At 54.0% G+C, this 25173-nt stretch overlaps 1 protein-coding gene across 3 annotated transcripts in view; it reads left to right on the forward strand.

Moving 5' to 3' along the window:
- Positions 1-25173, forward strand: part of AHDC1 (AT-hook DNA binding motif containing 1) — a 65273-nt gene that overhangs the window by 22272 nt on the left and 17828 nt on the right. For 2 of the 3 annotated variants that reach the window (XM_036257282.1, XM_036257281.1), the window contains one exon: positions 21120-21297. The gene's annotated coding sequence lies outside the window, so the exon portion shown is untranslated. Of the gene's footprint in view, positions 1-12307; positions 12366-21119; positions 21298-25173 lie in introns of those variants that run through there. The other variant, XM_036257283.1, reaches the window with a different exon arrangement.

The raw sequence follows: 25173 nt of genomic DNA on the forward strand, positions 1-25173 counted from the left end.
AGGGTAAGTTAAGAGAGTGGCTGGACCCAGGGGCACCCCTGAGGGCAGAGCGGGGGAAGCTGGCTGTGTCTGAGACACTGTGTGATTGAGCAAAGGGGCAGGATCTGTCCAGAACTGAGTGATTGTGTGGGTGGTATGGAGATTGGGGGGTAGGGGGGTAGAAGTCAGCTCCACTGACCAGACAAGAGGGAACAGTGAGGAGGTTGGCGGGAGCCAGAGCTGGCTGTGAAGGCTCTTGAATGTCAGGCTAAAGACCTCAGACTTGATGTAGTCATCAGCAATAGGGAGTTATTGAAGGTTTTGGAGCAGGGACAGTGTAATGAGAATGAGATTTGAGGAAGATGAGTCTGGTACTAGGTGGAGGAGATTCAGTGGAGGCATTTGGAGGTCAGGAGCCCACTATGGTGGTAGAGGCTATCATTGCTGAGCAGGTGCAAAATGGTGAAGTCAGATTAGAGAGACAGCTTGGCCTAGTAGAAAGAGGGGGGCCTCAGAGATGGTACTCCTGGGTGGTAGCTTCAGTCTGCCTCACGTTCTCTGAGGGACCCTGGGCTAGTCTTTTCCCCTCTGTGTGCCTCTTGTTTCCTCATTTGGATTAAACTAAAGGCCCCACACACCCTCCTTTTTTTTTTTTTTTAAAACCATTTTGGCTAAGGATTCATTTTGAGAAGATGATGAGAACCTGGGCCTTCTCTTCAGAAAAATGCAAAAATAGTTTTTGGTTAAAATAGTGTGAGGTTTGCCCTGGCCAATTTGGCTCAGCAGTTAGAGTGCCGGCCTGCGGACCAAAGAGTCACAGGTTCGATTCTGGTCAAGGGCACATACCTCAGTTGCGATTCAGTCCCCAGCCCTGGTCAGGGTCATGTGGGAGGCAACCAATCAATGTGGTTCTCTCACATCAATGTTTCTCTTTCTCTCTCCCACTCTGTCTGAAAATAAATGGAAAAATATCCTCAGGTGAGGATTTAAAAGAAAATAGTATGAGGTTTACAAACCTGCCAAAGTTCATCAGTGGAACCATGCTAGATCATTAATAGTAATGAAAATAACAGCTAGCATTTCATGCTTATTATAGGCCGGGTGCTGGACAAAGTGACATACATCATGATATTAAGTTTTTATACAACAACCCTATGAGGTAGGTACCATTATTTTTATTCTGTGTTACAGACGAGGAAACTGAGGAAGCCTAGAGAGGTGGAGTGACTTGCCCAAAGTCAGAGCTGGAATTGAATCCTGGGTTTGTCAGCTTCAGAACCCAAGATTTAACCACTAAGGTTAAGGCTAGAGTTTCTAGGCTGGAGGAAGGAGAAATGGTAGGAAGGGAGGCAGATGTGGGAGGATTTTCTTTTTTCTTTTATCCTCACCTGAGAACTTTTTTTTTTTTTTTTTGCATTCATCTTCAGATAGAGCGGGAGGGAGAGCCAGAAGAAGAGAGAGAGAATCGATGTGAGAGAGACACATTGACTGGCTGCCACCCACATAACCCCAAATGGAACCGGGGACAAACTGCAACCGAGGTACATGCCTTTAGTGGGAACCAAATCCGGGTGTCTCTGGACTGCGGGCTGACGCTCTAACCGCTGAGCCAAACCGCCCAGGGCAGATGTGGGAGAATTTTCAAAGAAAGCCATGAAGAAGCAGAGCAAGAGGCAAACTAGGGGGATAGTGGTGCCACTCATTCCGGTGATAGGCTTCAGGTGGTTGGAGTTAAAGATTCTGTTTGGAGCCCTTTGGTCTAGCTTCTGGATGGGTTGGTTATCTGTCCCAATGACTCCCAGCTAAGTGACATGCTCTGCAGCCTTCTGGGAAGGGGTGAAATGTGGGGCTACTCTGTCTTCTTGGGCTGATTATGTTCTGCACCCTTGGCAGAGAAGGGCTCACCCCTGACTCTTTGGCTTAGCCTCCAGCGCTGTCTCTGAGCCCACCCTCCCTCTCTCTTCCCAAGGCCACTGAGAAGGGCCAGTGGGCCTTGATCTCTCTAGGGGAATTTGGAAGTGGAGACACCCTTTCCATCCCAGAGAAGAGTACTGGGTCCCATTGTCTGAGATCAGAGCAGAATCTGGAACTCAAGCAGCATGGGGCACATGTTCAACTCTGATTTAGATCCTGGTCAGCAGTACCCTCTTGCAGGAGGTGATCTAGATTAGATTAGATTAGATTAGATTAGATTAGATTAGATTAGATTAGGCCATAATCTCAGGCTGGAATCTAGATTCATGATGGGTTAGACTAGTTGGCCCTCTAGAATGGGTTAGCAAACTTTCTGTAAAAAAAATCAGTGAAAAGTTTAGGCTTTGTAGACCACAGGATCTCTGTCATGACTATTCAGCTCTGCCATTGTGCCTTGAAAGCAGCCATAGATGATACATAAAGGAATAAGCATGGCTGCATTCCAGTGAAACTTGAATTATAAAAATAGACAGGCTGGATTTGGCCCTTGGACCATAGTTTGCCAACCCCTAATCTAGAAGCGTATTCCTCCTTAGGGTGTCTAGATCTTAAATCTGACTAGTCAGTGATCTCTAAGCAAACAAGGTTGGGGTGTCAGGCTGGATAATGTGGAAGGTGATCTAGAGCTGTACTCTTGCGTGGATCTAGATATTGGGAATTGTTGAACAAGAATTTAGACAGTGGTTTAAAGCAGACGAAGCCATAATCTCTGGCTAAATTCACAGAAAGCTGGGGTGTGGTGGAGCGGGGTGGGGTGTTGAGATTTAGACCCACACATAGGCTGTGGTCTGGATATGGGGAAGTTGATGAGCTGAAGCCACAGAGATACTGATCTAGAGCAGGCGAAGTCTTGGTCCTAAGCCAGAGCACCATATGATCTAGAACAACACCTTCCAATAGAAATGTAATGGGAACCACATATGTAATCTAAATTTTCCAGTAGCTACATTAAACAGTAAAAAGAAATAAGTGAATTAATGCTAATAACATATCTTATCTAAGTCAATATATCCAAATTATTATAATTTCAACATATAATCATTATGAGAATTATTGAGATATTTTACTGTTTTTATATTTAGACTAAAAATCGGGTATATATTTTATACTTATGACACAATCCAATTTCAACTAGCCACATTTCCAATGCTCAATAGCTAGTTTCTACCATATTGGGCAGCACAGGTTTAGAAGCAGGATTTTCTTTGAGACCAGGGTCCAGAAGAGTCATGAATCAGAATGATATGGAATAAATAGGGTTGGACACACCAGAGGTTGTTATACTATTAGACTTGAATTGGGTATAGACTGTCTCACCCTGGGCTAGCAGCTAGGCTCTGGTTTGGGAGGTGGGGTTCCTCCCTTAGACTCCTGACCTACTGGCCTCCTGCTCCTCCCTCCCTCATCCCAGTGTCACCTCTGACTCTGGAGTCTAGTCTGGCCTGGCAGGTGGGCTGGGGCAGGGTAGCAGCTGGACCCTTGAGAGAGCAGGAGCTCCACCCCTCCAAGCCAGCTGCTGCCAGCCTTCCTGGACTGACTCTGTGGAAACAGGGGGCCCAGAGACAGAAATAAACTGCCAGGTTTCCTGGGAGGAGGGGGGGGGGGCTGCCAACTTTTGTGCTTCCTTGCCTGGGGTTGGGGTTGGGGGCAGGACGCAACTCCAGGCCTTGTCTGAGGTTGTTACACAAGGCTGTTACACCTGCATACATCTTCTCACCCCCAGATACCCCCACCCCATGGCTGAGGCTAGGCTATGTCTATAATTTGGTGGATAGTGAATCCCGGGGGTCCACGAGTCTGGGTCTGACCCTCGGAAGCAAAGGGTGATCTCTAGGGCCCTGGGATACAGCTTGGGGCCCCATCTTGGTAATGCCTTTGTGCCCATTTCTAGGACCCTACCCTGGGGCTCTCACTAGCTACAGTGGGGCATTAGACTATGAGTTGGAAGGTCTCTGTTGGATGCTCTGGCACTGACTGGCCAAAGACAACTTAGTGCAAATCACACTTTGAACCTCAGTTTCCTCTTCTATAAAAAGGGGGCAGTGTTTGTCCTGCTTGTCTCAGGGTACTGTGGTTCATTGGTTAACTCAGACTCCGGAGTCTGAGTTTATGACTCCAGCCTCTGCCATTGTGTTGCCTTTGTCAGATAACTTAATTTTCCCGAGCCTCAGTTTCTTCATCAGCAAAAGGGGGATATTATTACCTACTTTATGGGAACCTTATAATCAATCAAGTGTTCAGTGGTAGTTATTACCACTGGGTAGTTGCTAAGCTCAAAAGGGTTGTAAATGAAAATGCGTTATTCAAATGTAAGGGATTCTTTCCCCGAAAGAGCCCTGTCAGACCCCTACTCACTTTATAAATGGGAAAACTGAGGCTCCTCAAAAGGGAGACATTTTGCCCGAGAGGTACACAGCAAGCCAAATCTTTATTTGGTACCCACTATGTAAGCCAGGGAGCTCATTCCCAATTTACCCGGATTTACAGGTAAGGAAATGGAGGCCGGTGATTGGCCACTGGTGCACCGTCGCGCTATCCAGTGAGGCCTGAGTCCGTCACTGGGGAGGGAGTGCCCTGGCCGACTGTGCTCCCGGGAGGAGGGGCGTGCAGGTAGCGGGCGCCCTGGAGCCGCTGTCCGAACCAGGCGCGCTATTAATAATCCGGCCGCCGGGCCCAAGCCGAGAGCGCAGGTCCGGCCCGCGGCTGGGCGCCTCTCGGGCCTGGGCACGCCGCCCCCCTCCCCGCCTTCAGCCCCGCCACGTGACCCCCACCCCCACTCCGTGGGCAGTTGAGGGCCTGGGCTGGCGGGCCGGGGGCCAGGAAAAAGCCGAAAACACCGAGGCTGGGCCGCTCCCCTCCCTCTCAAAATAGTCCCGGGCCGGGGCTGCCACGCATTCCGCCCGGCCCGGGGCGCGGGAAGGGGCGGCGGGCCGGGCCCCCGCCCGGCCCGACGTGGCTGCCCGGCCGGGGTGGAAGGGGGGGCGAGGGCGGGCCGCGCGGCCGGCCGGCATGTGGCTCTCCTTCGGGGAGCCTTGGCAGCCCGGGCTGCGCGCTGCGCCGGGATGATGGAGAGCTTCTGGAATTTCCTGCAGCTGGAGAGCGCGGCGGGTCGGGGGAGCGGGCTGAGCGCGGGTTCGGGAAGGGGCGCCTCGCAGCCCGACCCTAGGGGGCGCCTCGGCGGCGGGGGTTGTGTGGGGGAGATCTCCTTATCTGCCTCCACACTGCTGGAGAGGAGGCAGCACACCTCCCCTCCCCCGCTGCTCTTTTCGGGTCTGGCGGGGGTCCAGTCCCGCCTTCCCGGCCTGGGCGGCAGAGAGGGGCCAGGTGCAGGCGACGCCCCTCCCCCAGCCGCCTGGTTTCCCTCTCGCCCGTCACCTCCTCCAGGAGTCAGAAGCTCGGCGGCCTCATCTGGGAGGGGGGCGGGGGTGGCAGGGATCAGGGGGCAGCCCAGGCCTGCCAGGTAGCCGGAGAGACGGCGGCGGGAAACTCTGGGCGGACCGGTCAGGCCCGAGATCGGCTGAGCCAGCGGACCAGAGAAAGCCTCTTGCTTGAGTAAGAGGCGTCTCAGGGCATCTAGGCCGGAGGCGAGGCAGTCTCCCAACAACCTCTCACCCCTACCCCCGCAAATGCCCAGCGGGTGGAGGGCAGACGTGCTGGGAAAACTCGGGACAGTTTTTCCGACGGTGGCTGCAGATTTCTTTGGGGGTGGCTGGGCACCTTGCAGAAAAGTGCTCCTGGGAGGGAGGGGCTTCCTTTTACAGGAGCCCTGAGCTCCAGGGGAGTAGGTAAGTGACTTCTCAGGGCTTACTCTTGGCACTGTGGATTGGGGGAGGGAAGGAGGTCTACCCTGCTCTTTGTGGGGGAGGGGAAGGGATGCTTGCCCACAGCTTTGCTAGTTCTAGTACCTTTTGGTACTCTGCAAACTGATGAACCTTTTGGTAACTCAGCAGGCACCTCCCCCACTTTAGGTGGACCCAGCTTCTCCCCTTGCCAAAGGTTCAGTCTCATTTGCTGCCCCCAACCCAACACACCCTCACCATGTTAAACAAAAGTAGTGGGGACAGGTACAGTTGGAATCCCTTGTCTGCCCCTCACTGGCTGTGTGACCTTGTGCAAGTCCCTTCACTACTCCTTAGTCTCTGCTCATCTGAAAAACTAGATAATAGATGGGCTGTGGCCTTGTTTTGGGGCTTAAAGTTGCACATTTAAAGCAACTAGCACATAGTAAGGGTAGAAAATAAAGGGCACCTTTGTAACATACAGTCTCATTCAGAGTCATCAAAGTATCTAAATACCCTTCTCCAGCAATGCTTCAAAATTTGGCTTCCAAAGGTAAGTAGTGCTTCATTCACTCTGGGAGGATTGAAGGAACTTGGTTTGACTGGGTGTTCATTTATTCATTAAACCATATTTAATGTTTTGCTTTCCACTAGCTTCAGACCAGGAGAGACTTCTGAATTTGTGCTGTGGATTGAAAACTAGGGCTGGTCACCAAGCTATGTTAAAGCTGGAAGGGCCCTTAAAAGGCTAGCTCTTAGTATAGATGTGGAAACTGAGGCCCAGGAAGGGGGCAGGCCTCCTCATAATGCTCCTTCTGCTGTTCAAGTGAGGGTGGGGGCACAGGGTTGGCTGATAGCTCTGGGCTGGGGGGAAGTTGGGGCAGCCCCTGGCCCTGCTCCCTGGGGTATGGCCCAGGCTGGCTGAGAGGTTGATGGAATTCTGCTTCCTCTCCCTCCCATCTCCATGCTGACCTTTCACTTCACTACTGCTAGAGTGGGTGGGGGTGCAACCCAGACACCCAGATTCAAATTCAGATGCCTGTTGGCTCCCCCTCAGCCCAGAATTTTGGGCCTGGGCCTGTGTCAACTCCCACCCTCCCTCCCTTCCATTCCCCCCTGTCCCCCCCAGTTCTCCCCGTTTCCTGTTGGATTGGCCTTCCTTGTGTACTGGAAGGAACTCAAGGCTCCATTTGTTGTCTGTGTGAACTTAAGCAAACTACCCCACCTCTATGAGCCTCAATTTGTTTTCCTGCAAAATGGAGTTGAAATAAAAACTTTATAGCATACCCTAGAGGCTTCCTGGTAGATCTATTTAAATGATAAAAGGCAGGGATTCCCAAGAATTTACTTTCTGGGATCTGAGCAATCTTCCTGTACCTTTGGTTTGGGGAGTCAGCTCTCTGGGGTCCTGGGATAGGAAGTGGGGTAGGGATGAGTATCCACTAGATCATTTTGGTAAAGTCTAGATTCGAGCACATTTGTCTAGCCTAGATTCCAAGGCTGCCAGGTGCCCATGTCACTGAAGGCTCAATTCTGATAAACTTCTCTTTAGAATTATAGACACACCCTCTCCAACGAATCCAGTCCCACCTCCCTCTGCCACAGGGAAGCCTTCCTTCCTGGGCTGACTGTACCACCCTCCCCATTTCTCTGCAACCCACTGAAGGCTGTCTGGGGCTGGAAGCAGTAGTTGGGCTGTGTGACTCTGGGCCAGCCACTTCCCCTCTCTGGGCCTTTGTTTCCTCCTGCATAGCAGAGGAAGCTGGATTGCTGACTCCCTAAGGCACCTTCCAGCTCTGACAAGCTCGGAGCCTGTGTTGACTGATGTATCCTAGGAGATAGGAGCACACAGAACCCAGTCAGCTGGGAGATTCTTGTTGAGGTATACCCCCCCCCCAAACACTGGAGTGCCTCCCTTCCCAAGACACACCCTTCAAGGATACTGGCTGAGGTTGTGGTGGGTGGAGGGGGCAGATCACACAAGTGAGTGGTACTTCAGAATCCCAGGGTCCTTGCTCTCAGTAGAGAGGCCTGTGTCTAAGAACCAGAGCTGTGTCAGGCTTCTAGGGGAAGGGAATGTGTGTGTCAGTGACCAGTCAGCCTCCAGGGAATGGGGGGTGTGGTGCATGAGGCAGCTAGTTAGTGGGATGGTGTGTCCAGAAGAGCAATTGCAGGGGCAGTATATTGGGAGGCTGACGAGAGGAAGGGGGGGAAAAAACACACAGATAAACCAAAGAACCAGGCTCCTGGTTAGGGCAGGCTGTGTGGGGAGGCTCCTGCCTTACAGGGAAGTGTGGTAGAAGACTGAGCACAGTCTGACACAGTGCAGTCTTGCCAGTGCCTAGGTTTGTCCGCTTGTTCGTAAGTGTTGAACTGAGCTTCACTATTCTGAATTGCAGTTGTCATGTTCTCTTGTGGGGGTATCTGTGTCAGGGTGTTTGTCAAGGCTTCCTGAACAGTGTGTGTCTGTTTAGGGTGCTTGTGTCTGTACAGGATGCTATTGTAAGGCAGTGGGCAGCTTCTGTCCCTCTGGGATGCTTATCAGATTGTATGGGGGCTTTAATTCTGGCTGTTAGGAAACCTTGGGCTATATTGGGATTGCTGAGTTGTAAGGGAGGATGATTTCAGACTGTGAGCGGATCCTGGCCATGATATGGGTGCCTCTTCCCCCTCCATCACTTACACACTGGAAGGGAGGTCTCCTGGCCTTAATCAATCCCTCCGCAGGTAGGCAAGCCAGCAGGCAAGCCTGTTCACACTCGCAGTAATTTTACCACAGTGCCTAAATCAGGAACAGGCGTGAATTGACCTTTTAACCCCTTCCCCGCCATGGGATTAGACTCTGTTTCCTGTTCAATCTCCTCCAGAACCAGTTCCATCCCGCCTGGGGGGCCCCCCAAAAAAGCGGATCAGCAACCCCCCCATCTTTTGTCTCCCCCCTCCCCTGTTGAACGTTGGTTGTGGTGGGGGCTGAGGGCCAGGCTAGTGAAGAAGCTGAGGACCCAGGCGGGAGTGATAAATATTGAAGAGGAGGGATTTCGGTGTGGGCTGGAGCAGCTGCAGTGGTTCGAGTGTCACACTATCTCTCCCCAGGTTTACTGACCCATTTCCATTCACGCGGCTGCCAGTTTCCTAGCAACGGCAACAGTCCCCCCAGAACAGGCGGAGTATGTGTCTGCCATTAGCGACTGCCGCAACTGTGTCAAGGTTACCCCGCTCCCTGCAAACCCACCCCGGCGGGTTTGTTTTCTGCCAGCGCCTGGCACACACAGTGCCAGCCATGGAGGGGGAGGGGAGGGGACCTGGGGCCAGCCCAGCGGCTTGGGTGGGGGTGGGGGGCTGAGGAAGAGCTTCAGCTCCTGGTCCAGTGGGAGCCAACTTGGACTGAGGCCGAAGCAGGCCCCCCTTCCTTGGTTGGTGGAATTCCTGAGCCCGAGGGGAGCAGGGGGCGGGGCTGTCCCTCAGCCCTGACCCCCGAGATTCCAGAGCCTTGGGGGAGGGGTGTGGGCCGAGGGGCCTCCGGGAAGGCTGCCCGATCTGACCCCACCTGGCTTGTTCTGCTCCTGCCTTGGCTTTCTCCCACTTCTGCGCAGCTCCATGCTCTCTCTGTTCTCAGCTCTTTGTCCCAGCCTCTGTGGCTGGTCTCCTTAATCAGACTCCCCGGGGCAGGGTTGTATTTCTCCCATCAGACTAGGGGTTCCTATGGTTGGGGTTCATGATGCCTTCTTTCCTTCTCCCCTCAGCACCACCTCATGACTTTTTTTCCAAATGCCATGGGAGATGAGATTAAACAGTTGGAGTGGCAAAGTCTAATTTTTCTTAACAGGGACTAGTGGGACAAATACCTCCATCCCATCCCCTTGATGAAGTAGATTCTTCCTGTTCTCCCCTACCTGCAGCACTCATGGAAGTGGCCATTTGAAGTAGAGTACCCCTTTTTTTCTCCCCCAAAGCTTGGCTGTAAAGAGTTAAATTGCTCCCCCTCCCCCCACCTTGCCTTGGTATGTGAGCTCCCCCAGGCTGGGGGGGGGATGGGAGGATGGGGGGTCTGTTGCCTTATAGCCACTCATGTGGTCAGCTCAGACCTGACCAGTCACATTCCTGCCCAGGAGGGCTGGAGCTTGAGGTGGAGGGGCAGGGGCCAGGAAGGGGCTAGGTTTGTAGGAATGGAAGGAGGTGTACTGAGAAGCTGGGGTTAGGGGCTGCTAGGAACTTGGAAGTATTGTGCAACATAAACTTCAGGAAGCCTGAATCCACCTCCCATTCTTTTGGGCCTTAGTCTCCCTGTCTTTCCTCCCAGTTTGCACCCTTTAAAACGTTCCCGTGGTCCACATAGGTATGATACAGGTACAGACCTGGTCCCAGTTCTAAACAAAGAGTGTGGTAGAGCGATTTCTGACATGCAGGGTGGCACAGAGACTTGTGGGTAGCCTCCAGTGTGACTTTCTGGTGCTTGGAGGTCAGCTGGGTTTTTGGCAGGGTCAGAGGCTCTGAGATCTAGGGTACAGAGCAGGCTGTGCTAGACAGTAGAAAGAGACCTGGGCGGGAACCCAGCAAGCCTGGTTCTCTGCCCAGTCCTGTGTCTGACTCATGGCCTCAGTCTCCCTTTCCGAGGGGCTTAGGTCAGTGGTCTCTACAAACTCTCCTATCTTTTTAAGTGATTCTGGGTGAGGGATGAAGAGTGGGGGGCAATAGTCCTGGAGGGCTGTGGGAAGCTGCCAGTTTAAGGGGGAGTTTGCAACTCGATCCCAGAGCGAAAATAGCCCAGGTCATTTTCAGCTGCTTGGGCGGAGGTATCTGATCCTGGGAGAGCAGGACAGCTTGGGCAGGGGGCAGGGAGGAGCATTCTGTAAAGCCCTCTGGGAAACCGGACCCCAGGATGGGAGGGTGGGGAAAGGTTGGCATGCCCAGCTGGGCTTCCTGAGACCTGCTGGGGCCCTGGCAGGGGCTCTGGAGTGGAAAGATGAGGAATTCAGAGGGTTAACAGGAGGTGAGGGCTGGACTCCTGCCCCCTTTGGGTCCTGGCCTGGATGAGGTGAAAGGTCAGCCCCAAGGAGTCCAGGCACAGCTGGGGAAAGAGTAACCCGATCCTTCTCCCTAGCCAGGCTCAGGGGATCACAGAGCCGCCTCCCCCAGGAAAGGTGCTTTGACATCCCCAGGAAGGAGTTTGTTTCTACTTGTTCTCAGCAGGGGTTGGGGTCTAGGGGAGGGTCCTGGCCCCAGGGGTCAAGGAGAGCTGCAGGCCTGCACCCTAGCCAGTATGTCAGTGCTTTGTCATTCTGGGGTCAGGAGAGGTGGAGGTGAGCCTGCTGGAAAGGTTATAGGTGGCCTGTCCTAGCCCTGCTCTCACTCTGTGCCCCATTTATAATGCTTCTGAAAGAAGCTTAGAGGTAGGAGACTCCCCCCCCCCCCCCCCCAGTACACAGTGATTAGTCAAAGAAACTGATATTAGACTGTGACTGAGATGTGTTTGTGGTGGAGTATTACACCTCAATTCTGAGATGGCTTTGCTCTCTGTGGTTGTGTGTGTGGTGGGGAGCGAGGGTGGTATGTTGGGAGGCAGAGATAATATACGGAAGAACATGGGCTCTGAAGCCAAGCTTGACCTGGGTTCAAATCCTTGCTTCTGCCTTAGGCAAACTATTTAACCCATGCCTCAGTTTCTCCAGCACAAATAGGACTGATAGTTTTCACCATAAAGGGTAATGGCAAGGATTGGCACAGAATAAGTGCTTGGTAAAAAGTAAATTTAATGAGCTTCATTGTGTGCCAAGGTCACATGCAATGTGGAGCCCACACTGAAGCTGGGGTGACTCCAGAACAAGAAGTTGGGGAATTACAGATAAGGGAGAGGGTAGTTGTGAGAATGTGAGTGGGTCAGTGTCCCCAGGGCTGTGCCTGAGGCTGTGGGAGTATCCAGGTCACTTGGGGTGAGATGGGGTAAGGTAAATGGTATTGAATCTGTGACAAGGGGTGATTGGGGCAGACTTCTTAACCCCGACCGCCGGGGCTGGCAACAGCTCCCTCTCCCCGCGCCGGCATGCTTTGTGCAGCCACTTGTGGGTGTAGCTGTCCCTGGAGTGTGACTTGTAGGTATGTTTGAGAAGGCGCAGGCATCCCAAGAAAGAACAAGTCGCCTTTTGTAAGCGTCCAGCCTCGGGCTGGGCTGGGCCCTCTCTGGGGGATCCCCTGTTTCCCGCCCAGCTCCCCGCCCACGGACAGCGCCCTAGCCCCGCCCGCTACCTGAGAGGGTGGGGAGGCGGCCTGAGCGCCCCCTCCCGGGGGACGGTGCTTTGGTTTTAGGGTGGGGGTCTGGGGCAGGAGGCGTACGCGAAACCTTGGCCACGCCCCTTGTGATATCACCCCAGGTACTACCAATCTCTGGGAGCCCTGCCCACAGGCGGCCCGCCTCCCAGGCACCGCTCCGCTGCCATCCCGAGGCGCAGTGGGTGGAGGAAGAGGCAAGGCTGGCCTATGGGGCAGGGAGACTGTTGAAGGCCTCGCCCTTCCTGCTTTGGGAGGGGCTGAACTAGCGGCGCTGAGATCTTACAGCTCAGCTCCCCTTGAAGAGCCTCCCAAGACCTCTCTCCTGGAGCATTCTACCCTCTTGCCCACCTGTCCAACTCTTGCCAGGTACCACTTTCTGCAGGAAGCCTTCCAGAACTGACCTCCCCCCTAATCTTTTCTCTGATTACCTACACTCTTAGTGACCCTCTGTGACGGCAATACCGGTACTACTACTAACACCAGCTTGCTGTCCACTGAACAATTTACTGTGTACCAACTGCTCCGTGTTTTCATGGAATATCCTACTGAGGATGGATCTCTGATTGCTTTCTACCTTGTATTATGACCCTTTCTCACCCACTGGATTGGGAGTTCCTCTGGACAGGGGTTGCAGACATAGCTGTGCTCAGAATAGGCACTACTAAATGTTTGGGATAAATGATAGATGAGGGACAGTACCTTATCAGAAGTCACACAGCAAGTAGTTAGTACACTCAAAGCTGGAAACCAGGTTTTCTGGCTCCATCCAGTTTTTTGGTTCTGGTGTATGACTTAGAGTAGAGAGGGAGTTACACAGAAAGATGCTATAGGTCTTTCCTTCCCCCATACGAGCCCTCCCCGCTGAAAAAAAGATCAGAAGAACCTGAAGTCTTAACCTTCCTCTGCAATCCATACACCTGAACCAGAACCCTTGACTTCTGGGAGGAGGGGTAGGTGGGAGGAGATATTGGGGGAGCTGGGAAGGCTTTTGCAGGCCAAAGGGGCAGTTCTGGGCTGCAAGGAGTGTTGTGGGCACAATGAGGGGTACTGGTTATAGGGGCATAAGGACTTAGCTTGCAGGTGGGAGGTTCCAAGTTGGGCAAAGAGAAGTGTTGGGAGCCAAAGTATGTGAGGATTCAGGGCAAGGGAGGCAGGGATTATGCTGGGCCAGCACTGCCCCTACCAGCAAGCGGCCCCTGTGGAATGCTGGGAGGCCCAGAGGATGAGGGCCAGGCAGCCAAGGTGTCTCCGGTGGCAAAGAAGCAGTTAAGAGCTGCCTCAGCCCGTTCCTTCAGACAATTAGTGACATCTCGCTTGACAACACCACACTGAGCCGATGCAGACCTCAGCCCCCCTCCCGGCCCCCCCACAGCCGCTTCAGCTGTTTATTCTTGGGCTTTAACAATTGGGATTCTGACTTGGAGGAGCGGGCGCCCCGAGCTGCCCTCTGACCCTCCGTCGCCTTGGCAACTGGAGCCCGGTAGGCCTGGGCTCTGCGTTAGGATTACAGATCCTGAATTCACAATCTTGCTGCTCCCCTGCAAGCAGAAGCAGCAGCCTCCGCTGCAACATGCTGGATCGGCAGCTAGACCTAGACCGAAGGGGACAGAGAAGGCGGATCCCCAGGGGCCAGCCTGAGGCATGGGTGGAAACCTGGGATGGCCACAGGTGACCTGGAAAGTGGTGCCCCACTGGCAGCCACCATGGAATAGAGCGGGGCCCAGAGCCTTCCTCAGCTCCTAACATCTCTCTGGAAACTTTCTTCCTGGAAAAGCCCCGAGGACAGGGGTGAAGCTACATCATCGCCCCCCTCTTTCTCCTCAGTCAGCCCCCTACTATGCCCAGAACTCCAAGTGCCAGCAGACTGTGCCCCTGCCGTGCCCGCAGCCATGGAAACAGGCCCCCTCCTTCGCCAGCTTTACTCCCCCCCCCCCCAGCAGCCAACTGCCCCAGCTGAAACCGGAGCTGATGCATCTGTGAGCCTCATGCCCAGACCCACATTCCATTTCTGTCCTCTCCCCCCCAGCTCTAGGGACGCCATCTCTCCCCCTCATACCCCCTCCCTCCTTGCCTCTGTCTACTGCTGTCCCCTCACACACTATCACTTAGGGTCTCCCCCTTCTTTCCTCCCCATTTTCTGAGTATGTCTCATCCTCTGACTGTCTCTTGGTCTCTGGGTGTGTCAATCTCTTGTCTGTCTCCAGCTCCCTGTGGTGTCCTCAGTTCTCTGCCTTGCCCTGCCTGTGGCAGGCTCCTTCTCCACCTCTCCCTTCTGTTTGTATCTTGCTCACTGTCTTTGTCTCATCCTGCCTGTCTCTCTGTCTCTTTGTCTTGTTCTGCCTCCTCTGTCCTTCTCTTCCTTTTTTTTTTACTGTTGTCTTTCAGCATTCATATATCTGTGTCTTTCTCTCTCATCCTTTCCTTCCTTCCTCATCTTTCTCTTTCAGCCTCATCCTGCCCTTTTCTCTCGCTCCCACATTCTTCCTCTTTCTGTCTCTTCCTGAATCTGATTCTCTGCCTTGGTTTCTTCCTCCCTCTTTCTCTTCTCTCTGGCTCTATCCCTCTATGTAAATTTCCTTCAAGTCTTATTTCTCTGTTTCCCACCTGGCCATTTCTCTTACGGGCCCCTGGATTAGAGCTGGGAGAGGGGTCCTTCCAGCAGCATCCCAAAGGAGTTCCCTCTCAAGTAGCCAGATGTCCTGGCACCCCATTGGGCAGGTGTAGTTGAGTCTCAGATGGGGAGGAGAGTTTAAGGTCAAAGAGCCTTAGGGATGGGGTACCAGGAACCTAGAGTGAGGCCTCCCTTTCCAGGGTTCCAGAGGACAGGCTCCATCTAGCTAGTCTACCTTCTGCCAGCCTGAGTAGGGGCAGAGGGTAGTCCCAGGGGCTGAGCTGGCCCAAGAAGTGTCCTGGCGATAAGGACTCAAAGACAAGCATGTCTAGGCCTCACCCTCAGTTTCCCCCAGTGGCACAGGGGTATTACCCTTCCTCTATCTTTGACTTCTTTAAAGTATTTTGAGTTCCTGGAGCAAAGTCATAAAGAGAGAAAGGGTAGAGTGACTCCTGTCCCTTTGCTCACCAACTCCACAGGGACTCCAGCACAGAAGGGTTTGTCTCAGGGCAGGGGTAGAATAAGGGTCCTGTCTCCTTAAGTATCTGGTGGAGGATAGTGCCCCGCCTCTCCCCCCAAGACTGGCAGCCCCTGCTGTCAGGCCCTCCCTCCCAGTCTGGGCAGTAGCCTCTAGCCTCTAGCCCTCCTCCTGGCAGCCCCTCTTCAAGGAATGAGGTTGGAGTCATGGGAAACAGGCCCTGGGGTGGGGGTGCCAGGACTCCAGAGCTCAGCCCTTGCCTCTGGGTGTGATGAAGCCCAGTCAGGCAGAAGTTTCAGGACCCTGGGGTCTGGGTTGTACTTACCACAGGGCCAGGAGGGGGAGTAAAGGTGCCTGGGGGAGGAGGGTTGCACGCAAGGCATGCTGGGCCTCCCTCCGCGGGTGGGTGGGGGGAACAAAGCTGGCATCAAGGCCTCAGCTAAAATTAGCTGTTTCCCTGCGCGGGAAGGAGCAGGCCTGCCAGCCGCCCAGATCGCCGCTGCCTCGGCAGGCCATCTGTCGCCACGTTTTGCTCAGTCCCTCAGGGTCCCACAGCTCCAGCCACCCCCAGGGGCTAGAGGGACTCTGCTCTGAGGTTGTCCCTGGCCAGGACTCTGGTCTCTGGTCTCTACCGCTGTCATGCTGTGTGACTTCAAGCTAGGCAGAGTCCCTCTCTGGGCTCCTATACAAGAGGGCCTTGGATGCTGACATCCTAGATCCTCCAGTCTTTCTAAGCAGCAGGTGCTGATGCTGGTCCTGAGGGGCTAGGGTATGGGCTGCTTCCCTCCCTTAGAGCTGGCCCGCTCTCTTGTCCAGTGTTTGAAGGTGGGCCAAGTGGAGTTTAGGGTAAAGGTTGGGGTGTATGACAGACTCCTGTCAGTTTCCTTGGTCTTAATTGGATGATAGGGCAGCTCCGTATCCAGCAATACCCCAGCATTCCCCCCTTTAAGCCCCCCACATACACACATCATGGAACTCTAAGCAGTCTTAAAAAAACAGCTCTAGTGGGAAGCCAGGAGGTGGAGGCTGAGCTCAGCTGATGCTAACGCTCTGTGGCTTGGGAAAGTTTCCTGTCCTCTCTTTGTCTGTGTTCTCCTGTTCAATAAGAAGCTCCCATTTCTTGAACACCTGCCCACTTCATATCACATTGTCTCTTGAGGGTGGCACTATTATCCCCACTTTATAGATGAGCAAACTGAGGTGCAGAAAGGTGAGGAAGCAGTAGAACCAAGGATGGATGGCTGTGTCCTCCCCGTGGTCCCCAGTGTTCTACTTGCTGGTTTCCAGCATCGGCTACTTTCAGACCCTGGTTCTTCCTTGGCCGCTGCCCCTTCCCCCCACTTCAAAGCCAGAGGCTGAGCTGCTGCTCCAGGGTCACTCAGCTTGGCCTGGGAGGGGTTCAGACTTGAACCCAGGCCCCTTGGCTCCCGGCCTCCCTTACTCTGGCCAGCAGGCTGGGCTTGTTCCCTGGGTGAGTCATGCCCCTGGACTTTGGCCTTCTTGTCAGGCTCTGTGGTCTGAATTTGGAGTCGAGGAGGGGGGCCTTTATAAGAAAGAGGGGCTCCTCTTGCAGCAGTGGGGGATTTGAAGCTATCAGTCCAGCGCCCTAAGACAGTCACCCATAACCTGTCTCTCCTCCACCCATCTCTAAGAAGTCTTACAGGAATTGTTCTTCAGGCCTTGGTGACCCCTCATTCTACCCCCTCTCTAGATAACAGCTACATTCAATTAGAAATGAGGTGAGGTTGGGAGCTTGGGGTGGTGGCATTTTCAGGTTATCTGTGTGCCCAGGTGGCTTCCTTCCCAGCAGTCATCTTCCCCAGCACCAGGCCACTGGGTTACTCAGGAGGGAGGCCAATGTGCCTCCCTTCCTGGTGTCCAGGGACCAAGGTCACACCAGAGCTCTATGTGCTTCCACCTCCTCCTGGGGCCAGTGGTGTTTGTCACTGGGGCAACGTGAGGCTGTGCCTGGCTCTGGCAGTGCTGGGGTGACATTCATGCCCTGTGAGCTGTGACGCCTCTGCGGGCAGAGGACAGCACCACCCGGGCTGGCAGTGATGGGGGAGGGGTGGGAGAGTGGGCTGTCTCCTGTCCAAAGCAGTCTGGGCAACGTGTTGTGTACCCATCACAGTCTGGAGGGAGGACTCATGGGGAAGGAGTGAGGTTGTATCCTTGGCATATACCATGGGTTGGGGTTGGGAGGTCTGTACCTTCCTCACACCTGGAATGCAAGGCCTGTTTCTGTGTCAGGGTAGAGGGGGGAAGGTTCTTCGTTCAGTTCACATGCAATTATTGGGTGTAGGGGTGCCAGGTTGTATGTTAGTTACACCGTTGAGAGGGTGACAGCCTGTGTTCCTGTCTCCTACTGTCTGAGGGTATCAGATGTGCCCATCTCATGCTTTATGGGAAGTGACAGGTTAGGAGAGTAGTCACTCATATGCCTGTCTCTCTGGCTGTTGGGTATGTATGAGATGTCACCATGTGCCCATCTCATGCTGTTGTGGGGAGTGACATGTGTGATTATCTCATGCTGTTGGGAGGTTGTCAGTAACTTAGGAGCTTGTCTCTCACCCTAAAGAGACAACATGTTGCCTGGTGGTATGGAGCTGACAGTTGGCAGGGCCTTCCCATGGAGACCACAGGACCCCAAAGGGGTGGCCAGAGAAAGCCCTGAGTACCGGGACAAGTGTGGGTTGGGTGGAGGGGTGTCTCATTCCCATATGACCTACCTTCTGACCAGGTGCCAACTTTAGAGACTGTTCCCCAGGAGGAAGGACCCAGTGTTTTTCAGACATTGTGCAACAGGGCCTCTGGGACTGGGGCAGGTGTAACTGGAGAGGTGGGGCACCAGGCAGGGTTTGCATGAGGGGCTGTTCCCCTAGGCCTGGGGGACCCTATTCCCTGCCTCTTCTGCCTCTGAAACTGTTAAACTAATTAAGGCTGTGGAGCCGCAGGATTAATCGGGGCAGCTCGCGCAGCCCGGAGCTCAGGTAGTCGATTAGTGCGCCGTGGAGGATATTGGATTTCTGAACCGCAAGTCAGCACTATTCTGGCCTGTTATCTCTCCAAGGCTGGAGGCTCGAGGGTCAGGAGGTGGAGGCTCTGGGCGTGCTGGCCACCCCCGCCAGGCCAGCTTGGAGGTCCACTCCCCCTGCCCACACTGCCCTCCGTGCCTGTCTGCTGTGTCCCCACTCACTCCCCCCTGCCCTCCTGGCCCCGCTGCTGCACACATGGCATCCTCACCCAGCTCTTCTCCCTGGCTCATCCTGGCCCTGTGCATGTCTCCTCCCTCTGTCTGCCTCCATCACCCCTCAGTTTCCGTCTGTCAGGCTGGCCTCCCCAGTGCTGCCACCCCCTCTGGCTCGCTCCCTCTCAGTCCCACCTGCCTCCCTGACCGGCTCTCCAACCTCTAACCAGCCTCCTCACCTTTGTCGTTTGTTTCCCTGTCCTGGTCCCTGTTCTCCAGTCTCTGTCTGCCTCTCCCATCACCAGTGTCTGTCTCTCCGCTCGTTTTGTATGTGTCTATCTCTCATAGTTTCTTAGTATTGCTGTCTCTCTGTCTCTCACGTCTCTGTCTCTGTTTCTCCCTCAGTGTGTCTCTGTATCTTTCTCATTCTCCCTGTGTGTTTCTCTCTCCCTCTGGCACTCAATCTCTCTCTCTCTCTCTCTCTCTCTCTCTCTCTCTCTCTCTCTTTCTTGTGTGGTCTCGGCTGGTGTCTGCAACCAGAACAAATCTCCCCCAGCCAACACCCCCTGAACAAGGAGGCCAGAGCAGCTAATGGGAAACATGTGATTCTGCCTTGCGCCTGGAGCACCGTGAAGGGAGCCTTAGTCCCAGCTCAGCCCCTGCTCCCCCTTCTCTGCATTCCCCCCACCACACTGTCCCCTGCTTCCCAGCGGCTCCCCCAGCCTGTGTGGGCACAGTCGCAAGTTCCCCTGTCATTTACATTTCAGGGGTTTTGGGGGAACTGTCATTTATCAGTTGGGGAGTATCAGGTTCTGGAGGGGCTGGGAGCAGCTTTGCCTCTTTGGTTCCTCCCGCCCCCAGGGCCAGGCAGACCCCATGCAGACTCCCCCCCACCATCACCATATGTAAGAGAACAGGGCCAAGATGAGCTGAGCTGTGGGGGCCTGGGTGGGGGGCAGCCAGTCCACCCCCCTTGGAGGGCACTGGAGCCGCCCAGATTTCCATCTTTTCCACCCTCCTGGGCCTCTGGGGAGCTGCAGAGGTGGGGGCTCCCTGAGGGCTTGGGAGCTGCTGGGCTGCATTTCTGTGCCCACCCAACCACAGGGAAAGGGGGGATGGATCAGAGGAGGGAGGCTCTGGCAGGTTGGAATTCTCCTTCTCTGCCTGTGGATAAATTGTCCCTAATCCAGGCTTGGGGAGCTGTCTGGCTCCTACAGAGAGAGAGAGAGAGAGAGAAGGCAGGAGATAGGGAGGAGGGAAGCAGGCATACAAACACAGTGACACAGACACACACTGTCTCACAGAGTCTCTCACATGCGTGCACACGCCCTGACGAGTCACACAAAGGTACCACAAGATATTGAGGTACCCTTGGCCTGACAGACACACTTTGGCACACAGACCCTTTCACACATGGTGACACTGGCACAGCTATACTTGCACAGACACAATGACATGACATCACGGACCCATCAACACACACAGGCACATGGTGATAAGGTCATACAGTGCACAAATTCATGGACACGTGCATGAGCACACACTGACCCACGGTGAAACAGACCCACAGGGACACCATGACCCTGAAAACCCAGAGAAAGACAGAGGTAGGAGGGAGGCAATACTGATCCACAATGACACCAGTGCCCGAAGTCACAGGCCTCGAGATTGGAAACCTGCAGGGACAGCAGAGAATCAGCCGCAGAGAATCAGCAGAGAATCCCCCTCCCCACCTCGCCACACACACACATTCAGAGAGCTCTGAGACAGGCAAAAAAGCCAGTGTGGCTCCTGACATAGTAGGATGCAGAGTGTGTGCAGAGAGGCACACTCATAGCCTGATCACAGCTGGGCACACCTTGTCATACACAGGCACACATACTTTCACTTCTGTCCTCACAGGCATGCAAACACAAGCTCAGCTGGACATAAACAAAGCTGAATAGACCCAGATGCACACACCCATGTGTATAACTGAAGATACCGAACCCAGGAATACATCAGGCACACTACATGCACACACCATAACTGAACAAACACAATCCCATACATGTATACTCTTCAGTACACATATACCTGCACAGACATACAAAAATATACAGAAAAGCATTCAGAAGGCTATGTAGACCCAGGAACCCACATATAGGTATATTTACGCAGACAACTGAGCACTCAGACATGCATTCATACCAGCGGGATCTCTAACACATATAAATTCCCCGGCAACTCGAACCTGTAAGGAGTCCATGAGACCTGGTTCTCAGAACCCCTCTGGGCTCCAGTACAGACCTCAAGGAGACAGACAAATGGGCAGGAAGCAGCAAGGTAGTGAGAAGGGCCATGGCTATTTAAGAAGACAATAGACATAACCAGCTGATAGAGAAGGATAAATGCCAGCTGCATATACACCCTTCATGGAAATCTGCATACACCATCACTTTGAACAGCAACTCACACCTGCATTATAAATAAGCTCTTAGTATTTTTAGTTTCTCCAGTGTGCACCTCCCCATTTTGTAGATGAGAAAACTGAGAGCCAGAAAAATTAACTGACTTGCCTAAGATCACAGAGAATTGAGCCAAGGACTACTTAACTCCCAAGGCCAGGTTCTTTCCACCATAGCCTGTATGTTCATGTTCATGCATGTGTGTATCTACACATTCAAAGATAATGCTTCCCAATAGGAACCTAAGGTTTTGAAGTTCACAACTCCCCAATGACATGAGGTTTGAGCTGATTTAATTGTATGCAAGAGTGAACCCCATCTAGGATCGCCTCCTGGTCCCTCTGTCTGGCTTATCCCGTGTCTATGCTTAAGCCTGTGGTGCTGTTTGCTTTCACAGATGGGAGCTTGCCTGCCTGTCTACCCATCGGCCTGGACCCCAGAGCCTGCCCAGCTAAGTGCGTGTAGAGGGCCCCGGGTTCGGGGCAACTCTCAGGCTGCCACGGAGACCACCCTGGAATCACTGGTGAAGACTGGCCTTTCCTGCTGAGCCAGGCCTGTCTGCGCAGCCTGCTCAGGTAAATAACAGTGTATAGGGAAACCAGGTCTGTGTTCCAGCCACCCCCATGAAGTGGGCATCAGGAGGACTTACTTCTCCATTGTGGCAGGGATTTCACCCTCCCAGCTTAGTTCCAAAAGAGGCCCTTGATAGAATCCAAATATATTAACCCAACTTACTCAAACTCCTCATTATCCAGAAAGGGGAACTGAGGCCCATGGGATACAGCAGGTTTCCCGGAGTCCCGCCTCCTCATCTGGGGACTCATCTCTGCTTCTTGATGACCCGAGAGAACTGGGAAGAGAGTTTGTAACAGTGAGAACTCAGGGCAGAGGTGGAAACCAGAGAGCCTGATGTGTGCAGCCCACCCCCAGGACTGAAATCTGTGGAAGCAAGAGCTTGGAGGCCAAGGCGAGGGCTGAGAGGACCTGGGTAGTTCAGGTATACTAGGCTGCCCAACTTGGATGAGATGAAGCAGGGGGCAGTACCCACTTCCCTATTAATGGCCCAGATTAGCCCACCCAGGCTCAAGAGCCACAGAGGCCAGGTGGGGCAGCCCTGCCCTTGAGAGGCAACTCCCTGAACTGACACATGAAGCCTCCAGGCTCCAGGAAGCTCCCTAGAGCCCAGCCTGCCTGGGGACTCCACCCAGCTTCCAAAAGAGCATTCCTGGGGCCTGAGGTCTGGGGGTGGGGCCTCCTGGGATTATAAGGGTGGGGAGGTTCAGCTGTGGGAGGATGCAGAGCTGTATGTACCCACTATAAAAGTATAGAGCATCTTGTGTGCAAGCACACAGGCAGGCATGCAAACAGGTGTGAGTAGGGCTCTATCTTTATGTGTGCAGGGTTCTGTGTACAAGAGTTATTATATAAGTGGACTGAGCTAGGGATGTTTGAGGGCTGTGTATGTGGTACATTGGAGTGATGAGTGTGCAGGATTCAGAGTGTGTCCTGGGCAGGTGTGGGAACACTGGAGTGTTGTGAGTGCCACACAGGATGGTGTATGTGTACAGGGGGTTAGTGTACACTGGATAGGTGTGTTGACAAGAATCTGAATACACTGGGGTGATAAGTGGGTACACTGGGATGGTGTGGTGTGTATACATTGGGATCTCTCCGTGTGTCACTGGGAAAGCATGTGTTCAGGGTTCTGGGTGCATGCTGGGGTGGTATGTGTACATGGCACCATTTGTGCTTTGGAGGTGGGCTGGGCAAGCCTTCAGCTGAGCTGGGCTCAGCAGTGCCCAGCCTTGTGGCCAAATCGCTGAAGTCACTTCCTTTCCAGCCGCAACTTTCCAGGAGGAGGAGTTCTTCAGACCTGGGCAGGGAGTGGGAGGGGGGCGGAACAAGGAGCTCTCAGGGGAAGGAGGTGGGCGGGGGTGAGAGGCTGTGGGGAGGGCCTGGTGGGGCTGGAGGAGGGGAGTCCTCTGGGAGACAGAGGGAAAGACAAGGACAGAAGTCTGGAAGGGCCAAGGGCAGGAGGGGATGGGGGCGGAGCAGGGCGGGAAGCACAGTCCCTGGGTGACCTCGGAGGGAGGAAGGGAGGGCTGCCAGGCAGGGTGACCCTCGGGTTCAGCCAGAGCTGGCTGTGGTGCCTGCACACCTGGCACCCAGGTCAGGGGGCTGGCAGGGGGCGGGTCTAGGGCAGACCTGCTTGCCAGGTGCCCCACTCCATGCAGGAAGGGGGTGGGCGAGGGCTGCACAAAGGAGCTCTGTGTGGCTGGGGGTAGGGTAGGGTGGGGTGTGCTGTGCTGGGGCGGGGGCTGCTGGCTCCAGGGAGCAGGGCGGGGCTTGCTCCCCTTGGGGGCATCGGTGGCTCTAAGGGGACACCTAGTGGCGAGGGAGGGTAGTGCATCAGAATGGCTGAGATGGGAGGGTTGGGTGAAGACGCTGGCAGGGGGTAGATTAGAATTCAAAAATTAAAACTAGTGGTTGGGACTAGAACAGTGGAGGAGGCTGCTGGGGAGGGGGCTGAATAAGTTTGGTGTAGAGGAGCCCAACAAACCTAAATTAAGTCTTCAGCTCTTCCGTGTCATGGCTGTTTGTCTTTAAGGTCATAACTTAACCTCTCTGTGCCTCCAGTTAAATGCCAAATAAGTGACAGCTTCCAATATTTTTTTATTATTTTTTTTTTTGCTACGATTTTTGGGCTGGAGTCAGGGTGGGAGAAGATATTTAGGTATAATTGGGTGTGTGGGAGGGGGCTGCAGAGGAGGAGATTGAGAGGGGTGATGCTTAGTTTCTGAGGGGACAGATCCTGGGAGATAAAGGCCCCAGAGGGAGATGCTGGAGGTCTCGCAGCAGCAGCAGTAATAGCCCTTTTGATGCAGTGTTTTCCATTTGAGGACATCCCTGGGCCTTCAATCCAGGCTGGGAGGGAAATGGTGTTGGGGGAGGAGTGTGCAGGCTGGAGAGAGGGTCATGAGGCCGGAAGTGAGAGCTGGGCCTGGCAGTCTGGCTCCCCTGGGGAGGCTGTGGGTGGGGGAAGGGGAGGCAGTCTGGGGAAGGGGTGGGGTGGTCACAGCCGCAGCGGCAAGGGTGGGGCTGGGGACTCAAGGATGTGGGCTGGCGCTTCCCGGCACTGTGCACAGCAGGTTGGGGCCCCCTCCCAGCTGTCTGGTGTCCCCATGGGCAGGCTCAGACACACTGACCCAGAAGCAGACAGAGGGATAGAAGGATCCTTTTGACTTTGTTCACAGACATAGGATAGGTGGTGCTCTTGGGAAGGATCCAAGAAAATGGCCACCTGGGTGTGGTGGGGAGGAGAGCCAGCTGCTTCCCTCAGATCCTGAAGGCTATAAGAGACAGCAGTGGACAGAGTCAGGAGGTCTGGCAGGAGGACATGCCCAAAGGTCTTCACGGGTGGGTGGAACAGAAGCAACCACTGGAGAGGAGATTTTTCTCTTCTACCAAGATCATAGCCTCTGGTCCCAAGTGGGAGGTCTCCAGCGCAGGGAGGCTTGGTGAGCACCACCCTCACTCAGTAAGGGAGGGATGGTGGCTTCTGGTAGGCATCTCTAGGAAGGTATCAGGAGGTCAACCATACTGTTGGAAATCAGAGTTGGAGATTCCAGAGGCTGAGCCTCTTCCCCCCTCTGTGGGAATGCTACCCATACTAGTGGGTAGTGGTGCTAGAGCAGTGGTGAGGTTCTTGAAGCAGAGAGAGCTAATGGAGAGAGCAGAACCCTGAGTGGTCCAGCAGGCAGGGCAATGGTAAGGAACAGCTAAGGCCTGGACCTGCAGAGGGAAAGGACAGTGGACAGAGGGATGTTCTGCCTAGACGAGCAACAGAAGGGCCCTCCCCATGCTTTGGGCAAAGTCTGTTTTCCTCTTTGGGTCTCAGTTTCCTCATCTGTAAAATGGTAGGGGCACGAGGTGGCACTAGAACAGTGTACCCACTAGGGGAGCGGATTAAAAATACAGGTTCCCAGATGTCCCTTTAGATCTATGAGTCAGACTCCCCTGGACTAAGACCTGGGCATCTGGAATGTTCCACAGCTCCCCCAGGCCCAGAGTTTGGAAGCCAGTAGGTTAGATGATTTTAAGGTTCCTCCCAGCCTCAAATTAGATTACAGCTCTAGAAGGAGCACTTTCAGGAGAGGCTGAAGGAGAGTTGCAGGAGCTGGAGTGGAAGGAGGCTTTGGACTTAAGGCAGAATTAGGAATCCTGCCACTAGCAGCAATGTGACTTCAGGCAAGTTACACAATCACTCTGAGCCTGTTTCCTCTGTAATGCGGGGATCGTAAATCATGCCTCCTGGGTTGCTGTAAGGATTCAGTGGGTCATATGTGTGGAGGTGCTTTGTAAATTGCAAATCGATGTCCACCAAAGGGGAATGGAGGAGTGTCCTTATCCATACCATCCTGTCCCTGAGTCAGCTCGGCAGTCTTCCTGTG

The sequence above is a fragment of the Molossus molossus genome, unplaced genomic scaffold (genome assembly GCF_014108415.1).
Source record: "Molossus molossus isolate mMolMol1 unplaced genomic scaffold, mMolMol1.p scaffold_m16_p_12, whole genome shotgun sequence".
In the NCBI taxonomy this organism is placed as follows: Eukaryota; Metazoa; Chordata; class Mammalia; order Chiroptera; family Molossidae; genus Molossus; species Molossus molossus.